This window comes from Taeniopygia guttata, chromosome 1A (genome assembly GCF_048771995.1).
Source record: "Taeniopygia guttata chromosome 1A, bTaeGut7.mat, whole genome shotgun sequence".
In the NCBI taxonomy this organism is placed as follows: Eukaryota; Metazoa; Chordata; class Aves; order Passeriformes; family Estrildidae; genus Taeniopygia; species Taeniopygia guttata.
This window is the reverse complement of record NC_133025.1, coordinates 38,977,769-39,002,426: the sequence shown is the minus strand read 5'-3', so window position 1 is coordinate 39,002,426 and position 24,658 is coordinate 38,977,769. Positions and strand designations below refer to the sequence as shown.

Genomic DNA, 24,658 nt, shown 5'->3' with positions numbered 1-24,658 from the left:
TTTTATATAGGTAGGAGAAAAAATATAAAAAAATCAATATCATCACAGTAAGTTTGCTGCCTTAAAAAAATCAGCATGTAATTGCTCCTATACTAATACAAAATTACATTTATTATGATGTTACTATTGTTTGTATTTTCCATAAAAATATCATCTAGCAATTAATTTGATTTATTGTTCCTTACATGGACCCATACTGTCTTTCTATTTAGTTCAGATAAGCACTCTGTTGAAATTACCAGAAATTCCAAAATCATGTTATACAAAATATATTTTAAAAACTTTGTATGTTGTACCTGTCTGGATGTTTTAATATTAATCCTGAATGTAATTTCATGCCAGCTGATGCTTAATTTGATTCCTGTGAATAGTAATACATGTGCAATTGATAAAACAGCAGAATCTATTGGTAGGATTATTAAGGTTCTCAGTTTTAAGCCAAGTTTTGCCTCATCCAGGTAAATAAGGTTGTGTGCTTAGCTAAAGGTAAAAAATGTATTATGCTCTGTATCTTAATTGCAAACCAATCTAATTACACTGATTCTTCCAATAGCAGTTCATTATCAGTAATCTTCAGTACCTTGGCTCTGAGAAACTATATAATTCTATGCTAATATTAAACAAGAATAAAAATACCCTCACACACACCCCTGCCCCAGATGGTCCTTAGAGCATTTTGGCCCTGCAGGGCAAATCAAACACTCCATTAACTTAAAGTGGCAACAGCTTTTTCAGCTCAGCCTCTGATACAGTTAGGATTTAAACAGCCTTTCTTTTTCTGATTGCCTAGCAGGTTTGTCTTTTTCATTACTTATGCTATCGTAGAGGGATTCTTTAATATGTAAACCCTGTGTATACAACCAGAAGAAGCAATCTGAAGCAGAGATAGTCGTAAAAGTTGATTATAAAATAAATAACAAAGTTCTGTTACAAAATCTAGGTACAGCATTTTTTACGTCTAATAACTGCATTTCATTATTGTATCCTTTTAAATCCATTGTTTTTAATTGTACTGTCTTGCCCTTCTTACAGTGGTGTCAAATGGTAGTTGAGGGCTGTGCAGAAAGAATGGCCTCCTCCTAGCAGTGACGATCTGCTGATCCTGGCAATGATTCAGAGACATGAGTGCCCCAGGCCTGTTCCTCTACAGCATGACTACTTTTTTTCACACATTGACATCTAAATATTCTGTACAGCCTCCTGTAGCTATGCTTTTAAACACAGTTCCTGACATCAGGTATTCTTTCTGAGTATGTTAAGTTGAAAAAGTCACAAAAATTAGGATGCTTGGTTGTGATACCAAACTGAATATCTCATTTTGTGATACTTTATGAAAGAAAGTGCTAAAGTATATATATTTTTGACAATATGTATTATTGCTACTAGCAATCCCTGTGATTACTGTGGATATTATCCAACATGCAAAAAATTCTCTTTTCAAAATTTTGGCAAATTTTTGAGCTATGGGGTCACTAAATAAAAGGAAAGTAGAACTAAATTTCCTGTTGCATCCTGGATACTTTAATGATCAATGTAGAGTTAAATGACCTTGAAATGTAAAGCTGTTAATTCTGGACAGTATGTGTTTGTGTTCTAGAACAGCTTGGTGTTGTCAGTGCTAAAAGAATCCCTGAAAAGTAAAAAAAAAATAAAAATCCAACAACCAAAGAGAGTCTGTATTATCCTGTGACATCCTTTTTTAAGTCTTTTCACCGTTTATTTATTTATATATGTGCAATATAAAGTGATGTGAAGCAGCTTTCCAGTTCTTGCCTTGGCTTCATTGTTCCTTGTCTCATAGCTCTAGACCACCATGTTTGCACTACCTGCTCTTTTCCTCTTGAGTTACTTCAGTCTTTATAAATGTAGTAATTGCTGAGAAGAACTTTATATGATTCTTGTTACTTATTTTGATCTGTTTTAGATTACTTTCAACTTTTACTTTCCTACCTATTTTATTGTTGAATCTCTTCGAGACAGAGAATCTGTTTTGTTTAAATAGCTTTTAAAGTTTTGGGACAGGTTAATGGTTCTTAATTTGAAATATGTAAACATGTATTTAACCTAAATATGTGAAAATAATCTTAGCAAAAGCAATTTTTAGCATGTTCAAAACTGAAAAAATACAAAAATTGTGAGATGAGGGCCTGAACACAGATTGATGGAGGGCAATGTGTGATTAAGTTACTGATTTCATTATATATTGATGTAATGATTAAACAGTTAATTGTGCATTGATTCAATAACACAAAATATTAATTCTTTCAGCAATGAAAATAGTACTGAAGGAAGCAAAAAGCATGTGTGCAAGTTGTAACTTTATTATCAGCATTTCGCTGATGTTCTCAGGAAATAAGATCAAGTTGAATTCTAGTGGCCAAGGAATCAGACTGGCCCATACAGGGATGCATCTAGCTGAGCACTTGGGCTAGAAACAATCAGAGTTAGGTTTGAAAGACTATCTGAAGATTCTTGGTGCACCAGTGTCTGTCTGTAAGTACGCCAATATCTGTGACTATCTAAAAACTATGATATTCTTAGTACCATGGTTCTGCTCAGGAAATTTGTCCTGAAACTCTGCAAATGTTCAAAACATGATTTGGTTCAATGTATTTCCTGAACCACCTGCTATAATACGAAGAACCTTCAACTTTGATCCTTGGACTACACTTTAGTAAAGCAACTCAAATAGAAAAAAAAAATCTGTATGAGAGGGGCTTATATACAGAAATTATGTATTTTATTCCTTCTGAAAGGAAGGACTTATAATGCTGTTATGAGCAACATTTAACTTTATAATAACCAGTGCAATACCAAAATTTAGTGCTTTGTATTTCAATATCTTTGTGTTTCATCTCAATTTGTATACGCCAACCTTCACAGACTTCTGCAACTGTATAAAAGAAAGCAGTGATTTTCTTTATATTTGCATTCAAGCTTGATAAAAAGGTAGCATTTCTGCTTCTTGAGGTGCATAAATTAGTTTCCCAGGAGTCCCACAGTGAGCATCTTCCATGAACATTGCAGACAGCAAAATTATAGTAACATTGCCTTACTCTCTGCTTGGTTATGTATTTTGCTGTATTTAATGATTATTTGTGTCTAATAATGATGCAGGTGGAAAGGTTTGGATTAGGAAGGAGATAGTTTTAACTTAATTATTGGTTGTGAAATTGGGGACATTAATTCACTGAAAAAATATTTCTATTCGATGTGTTTTTACTGGGGCCTTGAGGGTTGTTCCCTTTTTTTATGAAAGCATAGCACAAAGGAACTTAATTTTAAAAGTTCAGATTTTGCTTCTGAAAGTTTTTTAATACTGCTTTGGTACCAAAGTTGTTTGGTAACAACTTCAAAATTGTTTAATACTGATTTGCTTTGGTATTCGAAAGTAGATTTATTTTATATTGGTCTTTGTCATATCCTATAATTTTTTTTTTTGTTTTCTTAAATTGGTTGTATATAGTAACACATGTCAATGCTAACATGCACAACTTCTGAACATTCAAAGTATCTTCACATTGTACATGATGTTTATTTCAACAGAATTCAAATTCAAAAATACAATTTGTCTCTTTCAGTATCTATTAACAGTATTTTTAGCTCTTGCTAATTTCAGTTATTAAGCTAAGCGCACATCTAAAGCCCAGAGCTAAGCACAGACCTAAATGGAAAGTAAAAGGAGTTGCCACTAGGCTCCTACTTAGAAACTAGGCATGTGCAGTTGAGAGGGAAAAAGCATCCTCACATTGCTGCAGTGCATGGTGTTCCAACTCAATCTTTAGCTTTGAAATCAACACTTTGTCATAACAGTTTCCATAAATGTTAACGAAAAACTTTTGAAGACTTGGAAGCAATACTAGCCCATTTTATAGTCAGATGAGATGTGTGTTTTATAGATGCACTCATAGGACAACTAGAGTATAGTCCATTCTGCTAAGAAGTAGCAAAGTGAGGGCTGGTGTTTTCTGAAAACTGGGGAGATTAAAGCAATTTTTTAAAGTTATCTGACCATCAAAAGGTCCATAAAGAAATAAAATTACCTTCTTACAAAACCTGCAGAGAAATCCTAAAATATTCATGTGACATAAAATTGTAAATATACTATGAAGTCCTGTAAAAGTGCATTGCTGATCAAAAGTGTGAAACTGGGTTACTGGGAAACTGGGAAACATTTCTATACATAAAACATATCTATCACCATGATAGCGATTTCTGCTGCTGTTACTTCTTAGCAACTAAAAGTTACTGAGACAGTGATTTAACAGAATGCAATTAAAAATGTTAGTTTTTGGTACACAATGTGCTTTGAGCTCTATGGAGAACCTCCCCAGGTTCTATAAGAAATTCTGGATATCATTAGTTATCCTGTCAATATCTATATTAGTAACTTAGATTATGTGTATACCTATCCAGAACTTCTGTTTTATACTGTCTGTTTCAGTAATTCTATTTTCTTTCATGTATCTTATATGAAAATAGTAAATGAAACAAAAAGCCACTTCTATAAGAGAAAGTATCTTAGAATTTGTAATTATACTTCCTAGCATACAGTTAGTAGGTATGCCACGCTATACTTGTTTAGCAGGCCATAATTTTTCAACTATTTTATTGCTTCACATATTTCAGTGCAATACAATTTAGGATCAAAGAAAACAGCTTTTAAGTTTCTTTGCAGAAATAACTCAGAAATATATAAAAAATATATATATTCCAGGTCATGGACATGGGTTATTATTAGCTGATATCTCACCACTCATACCACAACAAAATTCTTGTAAAATTGGGTGACTTTTTTCCTACTCTATATAGACTTACTTGCACATATAGAAAATATACCACATGCAGAGAAGAGCCAAAAAATTGTGTATACTTTCAGACCCATGTCACCTTGTTCATGGGAGAGCTGTGGAATCTGATCTTGCCTTGAGTTTCAGCTGGCTGAGCATGTGGGCAGCTCCTTCCAGCAACCCTCTGCCAGGCGTGAGATTTCTCCCTTAGTTTTGCCTAAATAAAGATTTTTCTGTTCTTATTTATGGCACTGACACAGTACATTTTCTTCAGAAACATCATGTAGAAGTTCTAGGGGCATGATCTTTGTGCAAGCTGCAAGTTCAAGCCAATTGGTGACTTGTACCAGTAATGACGGTGAACATCACTAAAAGACCAGCTATAACAGGATCCAGAGTAACTGGGTTGGTGTGGCAGACGTGGTGCACATCATGTAGGTTGCTGTGGCCTTCAGAAGCTTTGAAACCTGTGTTAGTGAATATAAATAAAACTGGCAGAAAGGCTGACAGTGAAGTAGTTTTTAAAGACTTCTGACATGTTAACAGTGGCAGAAAATAGTAATGCTGGACCAGTGCTTTACTGTGTAGTCTTTAAAAAATATGGGCAGTGTCAAAGGCAGGAGACAATAATAAATTGATTTGCATTGCAAATACCTTGGGAATATTTATAGCTGTATAAGTGGGTTCTATATAATTTTAAAATTTAGGGATTTCAGAGAAGTAGTATGAGAAATATGGTTACAGGCTCTTTTATTCAGAAATAAATGACAAATGGCCTCACATTCAAGGTTAGTGTTATTTACTATTATTTTCTTTTATTTTTCTGTGATATGTATTTTTATTGGCTGTTTGGTGAGAACAAACTTAGAGCTTTTATGCTCAAATACAGACCTGGTAATGCAGTTTCATTCTGACAGTAATCAAAAATATTAATATTATTCTCTGTACACTGCTGTAAAATTTTGAAGGAGAAATATTTGAAAAATTTATACATTCAAACATGCTATGCCTAATAAACTTACAATAATTTTAATCTGGTAGAATTTTCTCTAGAATGGAGAATGTGAACATTTGTTAATCAGTTCAGCTATACTGACTATTAATAAGTTTAATCATTTTACTAAGTAGGTGAGAATGTGGCACTTGAACTCCAAAAGTGGAAAAGAATTATTCAGTCTGACAGGAAAATAAGAGCATTGTTGAAATATTCAGCTAGAAGGCATTAAAACTCTGTTACTCTGAAGTATTTAATGTGCCTTGGGTATCTAGAGAAATTATTTTGTTCGCACAAGAGCTGAGTTTTTTCTTTTTGCATAATTCTGTTGTGCCAAAGAACTGTAATTTGTGAACATCAGAGCTCATAAAGAGTGTTTTAACCACAATCCACACTTGTGCCACATAGACCATCTCTGAAAAGGTTCTGTTTTCTGGTTGGCTTCTGAGTTTTAGCGGGAATTGGGCTGAGAGCTGCCCCAGCTGTGGGGCTGCCCCATTATTTACCCTCCTCCTGCTTAAAAATCAGTAGTGCTGCATGGCCCGATATTTTCCATAATTTGTTTTTCCAGCCAGTCAATAAAATGGTCTGATAGTTTATATGAATCTGCTCTGCATGCAGTGAACTGGGAAGGGTGACTTTACTGAATATTAACTGGTTGTTTTGATCTATAGATATCATCTGCATCCTCCTCTAGGAAGAAACACAAGGAAAAACTTAGAATCATTATGGTTCTAAGAGAAACCTAATTAGATTAATTCATTGGTAGAAATCAGGAAAATTAATCCTTCTTGCCAAAAGCCACAAGTCAAAACTAACTGTATGCACATACAAACACACATGCTTTCAAAAAACCCAAATCAATTTAAAAAGTATTTGAGCACAGAAACTGTCTTGTATTTTTCAGTTGTAGAGACTTTGCAAAGTATGTTGCTTACTCAAAAGATACAATAATTAGAGTAAGTGAAGAATACATGTATTTAAAGTGATCTTTAAATACATCGGTCCAACAAAATAGAAAGAGCTTAAAGTCTTTGCCTTAAGTAAATATTCATTCACTTTTGCTTTTGCTTGTCATAAAACCCATTTTTTCTACATAATACCATTATTTTATTTGTTGAAACGAAACAGTAACCAAGCACAGCAGTCAATGCAACTTTCCACTGTGGAATTCCTGTCAGAGTGTGGCCACTTCTACTTCACAATGTAATGAGATAAAGTCAGAAAGTACCTTTTATTTTTCTTCCAGAAGCAGTGGAGCTAAGCCAGAGCTGCTATTTCTTTTTCAGCTGAGTGGATGTGACCAATAAAAGCAGGGGGCCAGTAGGAGGAATAGCAATAGGAGTGCTTTCCTCCTATTCCAGAAATAGGATCATGGTACAGTTTCTGAATCATAGCTAGAAACCATCTTTCTACCTCAATTTCAGAAGAGCTTGCAGTTTTGGATTATTTTACCATAATTTGCATGGAAAATAAAGAAATGTACTGGTGCTTTCCAGACTATTAAGGATACTAAAGATTCTTACACATTAATGTGTGTTGGTTTGATATTGGTTGGTCCAACTTGAATACAAGCTGTGTAGAGTTTCAGATAATATGCTTTCTTTATAGGGAAAACCAGAACAGTATAGGCATAGCCTGTTCTGAGAGAGCACAGACTGTTTCTCTGTAGAGGAATGTTCTCAACATCCTGTATTAATTGTGATGATAATCTGTTGGAAATGACAAGGTTTTTTTCCCTTGATGAATATTACCAAGCTTGCTATGCAGCACTGGTGAAACTTTCCCATCTCTGTCTAAGAGGAGAGTGTCAGTAGTTGGCTGATTTCATTGCACATTTCAAATATATTCCCAGTAGCTGTCTCAGATCTAGATCATACTGCCGCCGCCTTCTCCATTTGCTACACATTGGACCAAGTAAGGGACACTACCATCCTAGAACAGTATTAATTTTATTTTATATAAAGCACTTTGTCCTCAAGGTGTTTTTATACATTGTTTATAAATTTGTAATGCAAGAGGATCTGTCGCCTTGCTGATACTGACTATCAACAGTATCAGCTGATGATGTTGAAAGGTGGGTGATCTACCTGAAAATTGTTTTTTTTACTTACATCTGTCTTATAGCAGGGAAAAAAAGCAGGTGAAGGCAGAAAATGCAAAATACTTGGTATGTTGAATGATTTAAGGCAAAGCAACAAAGTGCTTAAGTGATTTTAATGGTTTTAAATACTTTGAAATGTGAATAAAATTTTTGCTGACGAATTTATGAGGAACTATGCCTATAGATATGTCTTTTTGTTGAAAATTACTTCGATAGAAGCATTAAAGTAAATAATTTTACCTTTATTTATAGGTTTTATTTTCAGTTTGAATGCAATAGTGTTAGTATACATCACAGTATTTTTAATCCTAAATTTTTTAGTACTGATTTTAGTAAACAAATTTTATTTTGCCTCATCTATTCTTGTCTAGTTCAATATTCAATTGGCAGTTATGCTTAGCAGAACACATTTATGGAGAGCTATGAGGCTAGGATTGTTTTAAAGTGACAGCTGGCATAATTCAGTTGAACTGTGATTCACTCAAAGATGTAAACTAATGAGAAGAATATGGATTCAGTATTTTCACTGGAAGAATTAAAATTAATGATTCATGGAAACTTAAGTGTTCTGTGTTATTTTTACACTAGGAGGAATTTTACAGTTCTGCATGACTAAGAATACTTATTCCTGTGAAATGTGTTACTCCTACTGATGGGTCTAACAAATTATAAATTAATTTTTATTTATATTTTTGACTAAGTATTCTGCATGCATCAGTGGCACAGTGTGAGGAATGACTTTGTCTACGCTATCAGCCTCAACAGTGTTGGCACTGAGCAAAGCTTTGTGAAGGGTGGTGAGATGTCAGTAGCTCTGAAAATGTGTTGAGGGTGCAGTTATCTGTAGGGATATGCTTTGAGCCTAACAAAGGTTGATCTGGATTCTTGCATTTATGTCTCCATTAGTATGTAGTGCGGCAGGGTCAAAGTTAATCTGTAGAACAAAAGAGGAGGATCCTGTGTCTGTGTCATCCACAGCGAAGTTGTTTGGAATAGGTCATCATGTCTTCAGGCTATACCTCCACAAAGGGATGGGTTCACTCTTACATCATCTTAAAGGTCTTCTTTCATTTTTGTTTTATCCAGGAGGTACCAGGCACTCTGAAATCACAATGCAAACTACAGTGAGTTGAGACAGTAGGGATTTTGCTTCAGATTGCCTGATAGAAAACAAAACACTGATGTAGGCTTGATTTCTCTAATGGCAGGACCTGGTAAGCAGCATTTTAGAATAACGGCCAAGATTTGTCCATCCCAAATCAGGTTCTAGGAGAGCATATTTCTTTGAAGGAGTCCAGAAACATAAGTCCATCAACAATGTTGAGCTAACCTCTGTCAATACAGCTGTATTAATAAAGACTATGTTGACTCTCTAATGTCATACAATCACTTTATATGAATCTCTTTTATGAAAGTTATTTGCAGTGTGCTTTATTTTCTTAGGACTCTATTATTATAAAAATAAATATTATGTGGAGAAAACATCTCACATTTCTGAGCAATAAAAAACTATTAATGTATGGTTTTGATGAAGCAAAGAAAAGATTTCTTTTGCATTGTTATGGAAACTGCTTTTCTTTGCCATGTTAGTAGTAGACAAAGAAAATTATTTAAGGTTAGTAATTGAACCCTGTTTCATGTGGTGGGGAACACGAGTTCCAGCTTGACTCAGTGGATGGCTTTGGATGTATACAGTGGATGTATCATCTTGAGTGTGATCATACTCAAGGGGACATCCAGGGGATCAGACCCAGCCAGAATAAATTTAGGAGGGTCAGGTCCTGCCTGAAAAACCTGATCTCCTTTTATGATGAAGTAGCCCACTTAGTGGATGAGAACAAGGCTGTTGTCTACCTGGATGTGAGGATGTTGTTTATCTGGACTTCAGCAAAGCTTTTGACACTGTTTCCCACAGCATACTTCTGGAAAAGCTGGCAGCCCATGGCTTGGACAAGTGCACCCTTTACTGGGTTATGAACTGGCTGCATGGCTGGGCCCAATGAATGGTGGTGAATGGTGCTGCATCCAGCTGGTGGATGTTCCCTGGTGGCATCCCCCATGATCAGCTTTGGGCACAGTCCTGTTTAATATCTTTACTGATGACTGGGATGAGGTGATTGAGTCTACCATTAGGAAATTCACAGACAACACCAAGCTGTGTGTGTGTGTTGATCTGCTGGAGGGTAGGAGGGCTCTGCAGAAGGCCCTGGACAGGCTGGATCCGTGGGATGAATCCAATGATTCGAGGTTCAGCAAGACCAAGTGCCGTGTCCTGTACTTTGGCCACAACAATCCCACGCAGCACTACAGGCTGGGGACAGGGTGGCTGGACATCAGCCAGGCAGAAAAGGACCTGTATTATATATATATATATATATTATATTATATTATATATAAAGGGTACCGATTCACAGCAGCTGAACATGAGCCAGCAGTGTGCCCAGGTGGCCAGTGGCATCCTGGCCTCTATCAGGAATAGTGTGGCCACCAGGACCAGGGCAGTGATTGTTCCCTGGTACTCAGCACTGGTGAGGCTGCACCTTGAGTGCTGTGTCCAGTGCTGGACTCCTCAGTTTAGGAAGGATGTTGAGATGCTGGAGCATGTCCACAGAAGGGCAACAAGGCTGGTGAAGGGTGTGGAACACCAGTCCAGTGACTAGTGGCTGAAGGAGCTGGGAATCTTAGGCCTGGAGAAAAGGCTCAGGGGAGACCCAATCACTCTCTACATTTCCATGAACGGAGGCTTAGCCAGGTGAGGGTCAGTTTCTTCTCCCAGGTAACCAGGGACAGGACGAGCACACAGACCCAAGCTGCACCAGTGGAGACTTAGGTTGGATGTCAAGAAGAAATTCCTCACAGAAAGGGTCACTGGGCATTGGAATGGGCTGCCCAGGGAGGTGGTGGAGTCACCATCCCTAAAGGTGTTTAAGGAAAGACTGGATGTGCCCCTCAGTGCCATGGTCTGGTTGACAAGGTAACAGGTTGTACTTTATGATCTCAGAGGTCTTTTCCAACCTAGTTGATTCTGTGATTCTGTATCTCATAAGATTTGGAAACATAATATGGCCTCTGTTGTCCTGAAACCTTGGATAGATTGGCTAGCACTGTGATGAACAGTGAACCATAAAGCAAAATATCTGCTAAACTGTGCTCAGCAAAATAATTAAATTAGTAAATTACACTAAATACGCATATACAGACATCTGTTGCTTGAAGTAAAGCTGTCAACATCAACATTTGTGTCTCAAATAAATCACATCAGCACATCTGATGACAGTAGTGTGTATGTTCATCTCCTGAGACTGGGAACATGGTAGAATTGCCTCTTTTGAGCAGCCCTACTCCACTGCAAATTTGAGATTTGGGCAAAGTTTCATCTTCTCTCTCACTTTTGGCTTGTGAGGAGATGTATAACAGATCTCTGAAAGTAACTGTTCTTCCATTACTTGCAATTTTTTGAGGGAAGTTTAAACTTCTGGAAGCACAAAATTATCAGTAATGTATTAGTGCCAAATTTAATCTTTAATCTTCATAAAATGGCAATCTTTTTTATTCAGCAAGTGGTAGAGTTCATTGGATTATCTAGTTTTAAATGCCCTTCCCTCTTCATATAGGCATGTTCTACTTAAATGCAATGTTTATCTGTAAGAATTTTTACAAGTTATTACTAAAAATAGAGAAAAAGGAAAAATTTATTTCCCCCCCAACAGTTTATATTTTGCTGCAATTTGCATCAGCTCTTTGCTTTCCTTTATAAAGAGGGAAATCTGATGTACATTACAGCCTCTAACACCAACTCCTGGTTGTTTGCATTTATTTTCAGTAGGCTGTACCGAAAATTTACCTCTTCAAACAACCTTCTGGAGAAAGAGCAGTTTACACTCTTTCAGTCAGTCAGAATTACTAAATTAAATCATCATGACTCCAGCATGGTCTGTGACTGTCTCTAGAAAAATTGTGAGGGGATTTATTAGAGCAATATTATACTTAGTGTATTTTAAGCAGGAGAAAAGGCAATTCAGAAGTTCAAAGAAAATGCTCATGGAAAAATCCATGTTCTTATTTATCACTTTTAAAATAAAAATTAAAAGAATGTGTTATCTGTCCATTTCTGTAGAAAAATTATTTATTTTACTAAAAATTTATTTTACTTTCTAAAGATCCTAACACTAAAAAAAAAAAAAAAAAGAAAATCCCCCATCTCTATGACAGACTATTGATTTCCAGGTTCTTTACTATAAGCTTCCATGTATTTTCACAGGACTAAAGTCTGATTGTAAAATTGCTATCTACCCAGTTTATGAAAAAAAAAATATTTTTGTCAAATTCAGTGAAATCAGTAGTTATGCCATCAACTGTCAGATACTCTTTTAGATAAGTGGAACTTGCAGGTGCACTTGTAGCTCAGTTTGTGTGGACACTAGGCTCAGTAGCATAGAACATTGCTCAGAACATTGCTGCTCTTAAATAAATTCTGCTTTCACTGCAAGAGTTGTGTATTTTAATTGTTTGATTGGTTTGGGGCTTTTTTTCATGAAGTGCCATAATGAGGTTGTGACACTTCAACCAAAGTGTTTCGGAGCAGTTTCTAGGTCAATGGTAAATTAATCCATTTATGCCTTCAAGAGCTGTGACTTTTTTTTAAAAAATACATGTTTTGTACTTTGTGGTAAATCACATGGAAGTAGGCCACTATTTCAGCATGTTTGTGAGATGATACTGTAGAATATTGATTTTTCTTGAAATTTATTTCGAAATGTCTTGATAAAGCTTCATCCTGAAAAATTTGAGAAATTCACTTGAGAAACTTTTATCACAGTACCTATGCTGTCCCTTTTTCATTGGATTATTTTTTGCCCTGTAAATGTATAAAAATCAAGTATATATACGTGAATTTGAATATGTGCTTTGTGCTTTTGTGCAGATATATATCTATATCTATATCTATATCTATATCTATATCTATATCTATCTATATATATATATATATATATTTGACTATGAAAAAATAGCACTTTGGAATCTGTTATAAATGGCAGGGCATCAGAAATCTTTGGAGCACTGAAATAATTTTTAAGAGTAGGAAAGGTTTTTTGTAATTTTGGGGGATTTCAGCAGCCAGCGTTTAAAAATATCTCTGAGAAAGCATGAGCTTTTGCAGCTATGCAGCTGTCATTAGCTGTCACAGACTGCTTAAATGTGGTGTTGAGTATTATTTAATTACTGACACTATTCGTAAAATATTTTGTGTTTTTCCAGACAAATTTGAGGGTATGGCAATCTAGTCTCGCTTTGCATATGTAGAATCAGCCAAGGGCTGATTATTTTGTGGCATCTGAGTAAAATAATAAACTAATGAAATTCTAATGTCAGGATGGAGCTACAGCTGAAGCACTTGGTATGTCATTGAAATAGAGTCCAGGAAGGAGTCCAGCCTTGTGTGCTGGTCTTTTATCACACCTCTACTCCTGTAGGTAGGAATATGGTTTATGTGAAATGCTTGCATATTTAAGGATCGGTTTTCCATGCTATCCGACTATCTGGGAGCTCTATTTATAGTGCTTTTTTATTCCTCAGCTTTTTTACTGCTTTTAGAATATCACTGGGTAAGGCTGTATAGAAATCTGATCTGAGAGAGAGAGCTTACCTTCCTTTTCTCCAAAAAACAATGGACTGTCCAGGCAATTCTTTCTCATCATTCTCATTTATTATCTAAGTGGAGAAAACTTCACTTAAAGACTTTTACCTCTTGGAGATCTCTGACCTTAAACAAGCTGGGGAAAGTCAGCATACGGTAGGAGCTGATAGGTTTGGTAGCATGTTTCCTCTCTGATTCATTCTGAGAATGCCAGATTTCAGAAAACTGCTTTTGAATACGTAATTTCAGTTTCAAGGGAAAAATCTATTAGCTGACATCCCACCAATGAAGAAGGATTTCAGAGCTGTAAGATGAAAATCCAAGAGCCAGATGCACAAGGAGATATTGTCATGATTTTTATTTTGGGTCACAGCTTTCTCTAGAAAAGCAAGAATGCCTCTGTATCTAAGTCTAAATCTGCAATTAAGCAACTGAGAGGAAATTTGAATTAGTGTGCAATTAAGCATCTGTAACACTTGAAAATCACATTTAGTCTGTTTATTTTTTCCCCAAAGGTAGCCAAAACAAGGGAATGAGGTGTGTTGACCAACAATTCAAGACCAAATGTTTTTGCTCTTGGCAAGTCAACACCTATGAAAGAATTTCTGGTAATTGCCGCTTCACCAAACAAAAATGTAACAAATCTAGATTTCTGCAACTGGGCAAAGGGCTGAAGTTAGCTCTTTTGAAGATCACTGTTCTTGTAAAAGGAAGAACTTAGAAAAATGAATTGTTTTTATTAAAGACAGGATTTTACAAAAAAGACAATTAACATTAATTTCAATCTTGAGAAGCTAAGGTGCAGAGTAGTGTGGGTGAAGAACATGCTGGAAGCTTTCCGATGGCAGCTGCAGCATCAGGAGATCCAAATCATAAATTGAATTACATTTCTCTCACACACAAAGAAGGATGTGGATATTTTCAAATGTAAGTCCCACTCATTTTGTGTACCAGCTGCTTTATCACCCTTTAGTCTGCTGTTATTCCACTTACACTTCATATAGTTACAGTAATTTCATCATCTCAGAGAACATGACAAAAATATATATTCATATAGCAGCTGAATATACAGTGTGATATGACTGGATCGTATAATCTACTGAAGAAATAATAACATTTTCCTTCCATATGTTCTGCAGATTTGGGAAAACCAGACATGTTAGCTATGATTTTCACCTCACATTTGCACAAAACCAGTGTAAGAATAGAGAGTCAAACCCATTATTTTCTTCCACCTAATTTCTTCCAAATAACCGTGTTAAATTATTTCATGACAGGGTTTAATTACAGCTCTGAGGATTTTACATAAACTAAGGTTTGAGATTCTTCAGAAAATTCAGCAGTCAATTTATCTGGCCATGAAAAACCTAGCAGGCTTGTTGACATTATATTATTTACTGTGCATACCTGTCTTTGTGTGTGATGTGTGAGAGTTAAAATAATTTCAATTATATAAATTTTATAAATGGTGAGCACAGCTAAGACACATTTTTGGCCAAGTGAAGGTAGAGCTCTCTTTTTCTCTCTTCAAAAATAAATTTGAATAAAAGATCAAATGAAATACAGGTTCCCTTCTTTATTCAGTGTTTTGGGATCATCTGAGCACTCATCTTTCCAATATAAATGTTTTACCTTCACTTTCAGGGCAACATTCATCTCACTTGATATTCTATACCTGTAATGAGAAGCTCTACCTAGATTTCTAAACCTGCTTACAGATACACTAGCCCTTTTTTGTGTACTGTTAGAGGATATAAACTACTGTAAAAGAACCTGTTCCAAAGATTATATGAGCAGCTGAGAATGCTTATCTTCAATTTTTTATGTGCTGATTTTTGGTCAAATCAGATTTACTTATAGGAATTATTTGGTTTGTTTTTAAACTTAGCTTGTATTTTTACATATTGAAAATTTAAGGAGGAATAGACTATTGTTCATGAAAATTTTGTGTAGCAAGGTTTGATGTGTGGTTGTATGATCCTTCTTGCATAATGTTATTTTAGAGAGTATGATATAGACATGGTAAAATTACTCTTTTATACTGAAATAAAAACCATTCCCTAATTTTTATATTACATGTTGTACATATAACCATAGTGAGACTGACATTCCAATGAAGAACAGATATAATTTGGCTTTTATTTCCACCTTTAATTAATGAATACTTCTAAAAATACTGTTCATTTATATTTGTAGTAGAATTGCTTTCAAATTTGAATACTGTCTCTACGATATGTTTACTTCACTTACATTGCTGAAGGAAACTTATGTCTGCTTAATTTTTAAAATAGTTTTTATGTGATCCTATCTGTCAAGAATTGAGAGAGCAAAACAAAATTATTATGTCAAAGTTTACATATCAAGAGATCAGTCTTGACAATAAATAATGGTATAGTATGCTTGAAAAACTGCATGTATTAAAATTGTCAGCCCTATAACTGCTTTATTGTCCCTTTTTTGATAAGAAAAAGTTCAATTTGAAAATGACATTTTATAGGAAAACTTCAATTTTTTACATCTGGTCTAATCTTGAGAGATACTAAATCCAAAGATTTCTGCTCTGTTAAAGAAATTCACTCAAATTTGTAAATACAAAAATTAGGCATATTATTTCTGAAATTCAATGTAACTTTTCACTTTACTAAAGTGATAAGAAGAGATATATCTGCAGATTTGAAGTAACAAGCTATTGAACAATTTTTAAGGAACAGTTTAGTTATGGAAAATGAACATTAACTCTCTTCTTAAAGCCTCGTTGTAAAAATAATTCTAGATTTCACCATAAAGTACTGAAAGTTAAAATCTATCCCAATTTTGTCTCTTCTGCCATGCTGTTTGATTCCATACTGAAGAAGACAGTAAATTTTGCAAGTGCAGCCATAGAATAAAAATACAATTTAACAATTGTATATGTCAGGTAGAGCAGATTGAGAGGTAACTTACTTTTTTTCCTCTGAGTCTGAAAAGTCAGCTTTCCCCCAAGTGGAACTAGAAAGAGCAGATAACTGAAGCTTTTATTCGCTATTTTAAACCATCTGTGATGGTTATAGTACTGATCTACAGCAGCTTACAAACACTGTGACCTGCACAATGAGGTAAAATAGGCATGGATCTATTAGGTTCTTAAACTCTTTAATGATTTGGTTCTAGTACATTGGACTTGGGCAGTTTGTAGCAAACAAATGCAATGGATTTAGATAAGCAGCTGTCTGGAAAATACTTCACCAGGTGTGAGAAACAATGACTGTTTTTTTTCTAAAGAAACCAAGTGTGTTTAACTGCAGGATCCAAGGACTTCTAGTAAAGAAGTTAGGGAGTTACTGTCCAGAAAGAAAGGAAGAACTGGTCAGTGTTTGTTACAAAGTAGAAAACTGTATTGACCCCAGGTTTTCAAAGTCTGGGTTTATACTGGCCTACTAATACTTTAATAAGAAAAAAAAAAAAACCAAAAAAAAAAACCTCCTGCAAATCTAATTTTGAACCTTTTCTCTATATCTCAGATATTTCAAAAGTCCTGTTTTTGAAGTGAGCTGCTTGGACTAGAATTCTTTAGGATCTCCTGCTTTACTCTTTGATGCAGAAGGTGTCACAGTCTTTTAGCAAAGGATGACTTACAGAGGGCAGAAAATGCAGCTCATTGTCAAAGGGCTTGTATGGAATTTATTTTTCCAAATATCAGCTGGCTCCTAACCTCCCTTGCTTAAAGTGAAAAGACAGTAGGATGTGCAGGGTTTTTTTCAATGTCAAAATAGAGTCTTTGGCATTAGGTGGGTATTGCAGTAGAATTAGTGAATTTGTTTGTAGACCCACAATTCCAGGAAGTAGTATTTATTGTAGCCTCTAGCAAAACTGATGGAACTCCATGCTTCTCAACTTGCTAATTAAACAAAAATTAAAGCTTGTTTCATATAAACTATTGCTTGTCTTTCTTTGTTCAGAGCAGTGACAAGAAGGCATGTAATTATCTTTATATCCCTCTCCTTTCTTGCTTCTGCCTGCTTGAAGAAAAGCTGAAATTTTGTTCACAATCCTGGGTTTTTAAGAGATAGAGGGATAAAATATTTCAAGAAATTTAAGCTTCCTTCACGCCTGAAAATTGACATTCTTGGGCTTTGTAGGGTACAGACAACATTTATGTTTTAAATCCTGCTGTGGTAATAATTATTATGAGAGTTTTACCATTTACAATGTAAGGGTAGCACTATTGCAAGTATTCAGAATAAACAGGTGATGAGGCAACCTTTCCATGTCTTAAAGGAAATACTAATGATAAAGGCTGACATGTCTTTTACAGATTGTCAGTGTTTTCAAAGGCTGTGAGCCCCCAGAGCTTTGCCACTGTGTAAATGATACACTACACAAAAAAATACTGCTCTCTAGGAAACTGGTAGAAATATATAGGATAAATTCTTTACAACGGTTTCTGAATTATTTAAAAATAAAATTTAATATGAAATCATAGCACTATATATTCCAAGATGCAGTATCCCATGAATTATTTATTGTTGTTGAACATTAAATTATGAGGCATCACTATGCTTTTTATGATAAAAATGTTATATTTTGTTATCATGATCTTTCTGATTTAAAATTATACGGCTTTAAGGTTGAACTCTATCAGTCTTGGAAATGCTGGAATTTGATGGCAGTATTGTATCTAAAATATACATTGTGTGAGATACCTTGTCCAGCATTGACCATAGCTACATAGGTCCACAAATACCTTATTCTGTTATTAATTTCTGTGATACATTTACTTTTAAAAAAAAATCTCTGTTATCCTGCTCTTTGTAGTTGTTGGAAATTAGCAATACTAAAGGTAGGATATTAAAAATAGATAGTGTTTTTTTTTTAACTTCCCCCCCCCCCAATTATGCAGAGCTTCTATTTCCAATATTCTTCCAATACTAAACACATAATTGGAAATATTAGAATTTATTTGCCCTTATTATTTGCATTTGCTATGGTGCTTTTTTTATTTTGAGTGTTAGATTGACTATCTGGTATCCGTCTTTCTAGATGGAAAAATGGCAACTGACTTTCAGTGGCTCCAGAAGATAAGAAGGATAATAAACTTTCTGTTCATTGCAAGGAGCAATAAACGCAATAACACAGGCTACTATGACCTGTACTTTATTTTCAGTGTTGTCGGGAACTTACTTGTAATTAAAAAGTGCTGGAAAGACTGCTAAGCAAAATAGCTAGTGTTCTTTTACAAGGTGAGGGAGAAAAAATGCAGGATAGTGTCAGAAAAAAGGCAGAAAAAATAGTCAGCATGGATCTGTGATTTACGGACTTTCTTAGCTACCTCTTCTGACTTGCAGTTTCACTCTGCCAAAGGGTATCTGTATAGATAGTAAAAAATAAAACTCATATGTACTGCCACAAAAAATATTGTACAAAGAACAGTATACATAGCAAGATGAAGAATTTGCAAACCTCTGTCATCCTTTCCTAGGAATTAAAAACATCAGTGATTTCAACTGTGATTTCAATTTTTCCCTCTTCTTTAAAACTTGTCTTAAGAATGGACTTGTTCTTTTAGGTTGCTTCTCCTTAGAGGGCCTTTGTGATCCAGAAGAAGGAGAGGGTTTTGTTGTTTTGTATTCCATAAATACAAACCAAAATATTAAACAATAGGCTATGGGCTTTTTTATCTCTCCCGAATTAAAAAAAAAATCTCGGATCTCAATCTCTTTTTTTTTTTAATGCTATTAATGACAATATAGGACTACAGAAGAAATCCATTAAATTTCTCAGGTTACTGAATATTTCTCTTGCTATTTTTTTTCTTTCTCAGAACTTATGTCCACTTTCCTTCAGCACTTATGAGAAGTATTTTAGATGAATGACCTAGAAAGACCAAATATTTTTCTCTTCTCTGTCTGCAAATAGCTTGTGCAAGTTGTGTTTGTATGTCATATTTTTCTCATTTTAGTGTGCTTTCAAAGTATATTTCTTAAACTGTAGAGTTAAGAAACTTTTTTTTCTTTGTACTCAATATACAGTTGGAATTGCACACAGACTTTATGTCTTAGTCATGGCCTAATATGCCTGCCTTTAAAGACAGGCTCAGGTTTTAAAAATGTAGCATTACTAGATAAATGAAACAGTATAAATTTTTTTTTCAGTAGATGGCTTTTATATTCTACAGTGTGTAAACAGGCAGTTTTATTTAAACAGTAAAAAGCTTTCCAACGTCTGCATGGGAAGTTTGCTAGCGCTGCTTCAAGTATGTTTTTTCACATAATAAAGTACATGCAACAAAACTGCCCAGAATAATCAGTAAAGATTTTTTTCTCACTTTTGATCACTCTCATGTATTTTAATTTAGGCCTAAAAATTATAATTTATTGCATATTATCAGACTAGCAATTCAACAGTAAAAAATCTATTAGAAAAACAAACACTTTGATCGGTGAGAGCACTTTGAATCTTTTTGGAAGAAAAATAATCCACCAGTTCCTCTTGGTCTGAACTTATTTGCTGCATATTATCACTAAAGTTTTTGCGAATGGAATAGTACAAACCTGTGGAGATCACCTCCAACTTTCTCTGTTCATCTTACTACTTTTTCCCACTGCACTCCTTACATGCTGTCCTGAGAACAGATATTTTTTGAAAAGGATATTCTCTTTAGACTTATCTAATGAACCTTTTTCCGCCCCAACGTGAAAGGGCATGGAAATGTTAAAAGTTTTTAGATTTGGAATATTGTGGCACCGTATGCTTAACAGGACATTTTCTTGCCAGGTACTGACGTTACAGCTAAATTAGAGTAATGTGGCCATGAGACTGTTGAGACAAAACTAATGGTCTGAAGAAACTGAAGTTATTACATATTTGAAACCTTGCTCTAGGAAGAAAGCATTTTCTTGTATTAGATCAGAAAAGCAGAATCAGTTTTTAAAATGAAAAATTCCCACTTTTCACTTATTTTCCCATTTTCTTAATTTAGATAACAATGCAATTTTGGTTGTATTTATTTTCTGAATTTTAACTATACAACCTTTTCCAGAAGAAGGCAATGTACCTCAGATGCACAGTTCTGCTCTTTCCCATCTTTTCCTCCCTACTCCAGATTCCTCCCCTTTTAGAAGCAGATGCCTGCTGTAGACAAACTGTGAAACTTTAGTGCTTCTCTCATGTGCATGGGCTGGTCTGTGTTACCAGCAGCTTCTCTACCCTTCTGCATTGTTCAATGGTTTGACTAAGGGACATGCAGAAAACAGGGGGGACACTTCAGAAAAATGTGCAGTGCCATGTGCTCCTTTGTTGAATGCACTGTTATTGACATGCAAGACCTTCAGGAAGAAAGCTCCATGGTGTAGGAAATAGAGAGCCTCTGTATACTGGACAAATTACAGAGCTGTACATGCCATCCCATTGAACTCTGGCTGTGGGGATTTCCTTTCACACTGTTTTGTATTGTGAGACCTGAAGAATGTCCTGCAAGACAAGATAGCTGTGTTACCTTGGAAACATCCAGCTACCCATGGATAATCTGCCCAGCACTTTTGCCATTTTTTGGAGCTTTTAGCCACTCTGGATTTTTTATTCCACTTCAGCAGCCTGATTGGAAAATGCAAGTTTCTTATGCAAGAGCAGGTCTTGTTGTCTGTCCAAATCACGAATGTTTCTCATTTACTCCTTCTTCCATATCACTGTTTATCCACAAAAACTGCCATTATTGCAATAGCTCGCAAAAATATCCTTTCCAGCTTCTTGAGTGTGGCCTCAAAGTGGGGCACCATTTTGCTAGGACAAGGAACAGGTCATAATAATTATTTAAGGTGATTACTTACTCTAAACTTACTGTTGAGGTCTGGAGTTGCGTCTCCACTCTAACACAATAAAGAACACAAAGATTCTGGCTGCTGCTGCTAGTCTCAGATATAATATGCACACAAACTACTTTGAGGGATGTCAGACAGTACATTCCTCTGTATTTTTGAGATAGTGTCAAATGTATCCAAGGTAAAGGGTTGAACTTCATGTTTTACTTAAACAGACTGGCTTCTTCAGTCAGTTAAATCGAGCCACTGAGCTATGATCCTGAAAAACTGTTACAAACTTCTCATACAGACTTAGGCAATTTACTTGACCTTCCTTTTCCATCATTCTTCAGAAGTAAAATGAGATTAAAATGCCCTTTTCTCCATCCTTTACTCTTCTGATGTGTTTAGATTGAGGATGTGAAAGGAAGGGCCATTGACTACATGACTTTCTCTACTGCTTTAAATGTCACTATTTTCATTTAGAAATGACTTGTGATTAGCCTTCCTGAGACCTTTTTCCCCCATGTACTGGTACCAGAATTGCAGTTAGCAGCATTGCTGCAACTAGATGTCCATCAGCATGAGAGATAGGGAGCTGCTGAGGACAGGGCTGTGCTGCTTCAGAAAGACCAGTAAGAGCAGTGTTCCCTCTGAAACTCAAGTAGCACTTGGGCAGTAGCAACATAGTGCTATTATTAATGGACTGCCTGTAAAACCAGGGATATAAATAATTCAGTGTAATTAGGACTGTCAAAAGGACTCCATCAATTCTTTAAGTCTGTGAAACCATTTCATAAAATGTGGTCCTCATTCTGTGTCACATTTAAAACTGATGACCTTGTTTTTCTTTTCAAGTTTTATGCAAAACTAATCTCACTTAAAGAGACTGCTTTTACCCACATTGTGCTGTGACAAATTTCTTAGGAAACATCACCAGAGATTGTTAATTTCATTTGCAACTTCTTACTAAGGAGGCAAGGCATTTTCCTTTGCTTCCTAGAAAAGGAAAAAATGTGGAAGAAAGTGCTCCTCCATAAAACCTTTTTTGGGGCCATGAGACATAAGAACTGCAGCAGTCTTATTTTTAAAGAGACTTTCCAAGTTTCTGGAAAGAGGAGACATTTTTGTAGATGGTTTTCAGATTGAAGTACACAAAGACTTACCAAATAAATGTTCTCATTCTCTGGATGGACTTGAAGATACATTTCATATTGCTCTCAATATCAATAGATGCACAGCCTCTAGAGCCTGTGCTTTAGAAATGCTATAAAAGAGAGAAATATCTAGGGAACAGACAAGTCTAAGGCACATTTGAGAGATGGTTAAGGCATTGAAATACTGAGAAGCAGTGAGGCATAATGCTGTGGGATAATCTGGCATCATGGAGTGATACCTTGTATGTAGTACCTAATAGTTATTGAAAAGCATGTTAACAAAATGTGAGGAAATTTGACCATAATTGGTAAACCTGGGCTGAGTCCTGTACATATAAATAACGTGCCTATTTCCAAAGTTGTTGGAGCAGATTGCCGATACAATTACTGTTTTTCCCCAAAATTTCTTTGCCATGTTTTAGGCTATACTTAGTTTTTAAAAAATATGAAAAAGATAAATTCAAAGACTTTTTCCTTTTTGTGATTATATCGAGATGATTTTTTCAGAGATCTACATCCTCTGATTAATAAAACCACATAATCATAGAATACCCTGAGTTGTAAGGGACTCACTATGATCATTGATGTCTGAATCCTGACATCACAGGAGTGCACAGGACACCCCAAGAGTCACACCATGTGTCTGAGAACATGTCTAGAGCCCAGTCATCCTCTGAGTGAAAAATATTTTCCTAATATTTCACCTAAACCTCCCCTGACACAGCTTCATGCCATTCCCTCAGGTCCTGTCACTGGCCTCTATAGCTGAGAATTAATGGCTCATTTTAAAAATTTCTATACGAGACGTTTTATTGATCAGATTTTGAAATATGATGAACTATGTTTTCAGCATATAAAACAGAAATCTCAGAGCATCATGGTCATAAACGTATATAATCCAATAGCTGAGTAGATCAAGAGGTGTCAGGCTTGCATGTATAGTGATCAGACCTTGTAAGTTTGTTATAATTAAGGTCTGTTACTCTTTTGAATGGTAGAGCTACATTAATAAATGCAATTGTGTTTCTATCACAGGAATTAAATTCAAAGTCCACTGTAGGCCAAAGGGAATTAAATGCAAAGCATGTCTAATATTAAGTGTCTAACAGGAACATAATTGCCATGGATAACAAGAAATAACAGGATTAGAAATTAAGAATTGCACATTGTAATTCTCATTCTCAATTTATTGTGCCTTGATTCAGTTGTGAATCCATGCATGGCGTATACCAGGACTGTGAGTTAAATAGGAATGGATTAACTTTCATTGTCATCTTTTGAGGAAGTGGGAAAATACAGAACTAGCAGGAACATACAAATTTACCTTCCTTCTAATGCTTAGACTAACACAGACCCATACTTTAGTACAGTCTAATTCATAGATATGTTTTTGCTGATAGCTGCAGCTGTGGGAAATATTTTTATTTCTCTGTAGGAATCTTAGAGAGTGTTTTCAAGTACATTATGAAACTGCTTCTCATACAAAACAATGACTGGGTGAACAGAAAACTAGTTGAAAAGGAAGTATAAAATATGTTTTAAGTTGAACTAAATATTTCATTAGACACATACTTTATTTCGCTTTCCAATGTGAAACATGGTTCTATATAAGTTAAATACATAGATTTTTTTCAGTATGTAAATTAGTATTTTGATATAAAAGGTTAGTTATTTTTGAAGACATCAAAATTTAGTAAAAATATTTGTTAATTCTATCATGTAATGAAAGCAAATTTGTAAATTGTTTTATTGACCTGAATTTCTGACTTTTTGTGTTACTGTTAGGATGAAAAAATAATCCAGTTCCCTCCATTATTTCTCCCATGACATGGTGGTTAAATTATTTTTGTTAGAAGTTGTCATGAGTCTATATCTTTAAAAGTTACTTTATTGAAATATTAGCATGATACTATGTGAAAGAATGAGCAATATAGTGTAATATTGACCAATAAAGTATAGATTTTTACATTAGAAAAATTTTTGTGTGTTTTGTATCATACAGGGTAGTTTTTAATCACTCAGATAAGCACATTCATTTTTGCCCATCTCTATTTTTCCTATCTGCATATCTTCTCTTTGGTTTGAATCTGGTTCAGAAAAAAACACTGTAGCCTGTACATAAGTGCTTGCCATATCTGATGAAAGATGAATCAAGTTGTCTTTCTTAACTGAAGTCTCTGTGTTCATCTGTTCACAAGTA

General features: G+C 35.1%; 1 protein-coding gene across 14 annotated transcripts in view; it reads left to right on the top strand.

Annotated features, from left to right (window-relative positions):
* PPFIA2 (PTPRF interacting protein alpha 2) overlaps positions 1-24,658 on the top strand; it is a 279,612-nt gene that overhangs the window by 91,054 nt on the left and 163,900 nt on the right. For 2 of the 14 annotated variants that reach the window (XM_072923128.1, XM_072923127.1), the window contains exon 2: positions 1,033-1,237. The exons of the other annotated variants lie outside the window; for them this stretch is intronic. The gene's annotated coding sequence lies outside the window, so the exon portion shown is untranslated. The remainder of the gene's footprint in view (positions 1-1,032; positions 1,238-24,658) is intronic. 14 annotated transcript variants of the gene reach the window in all.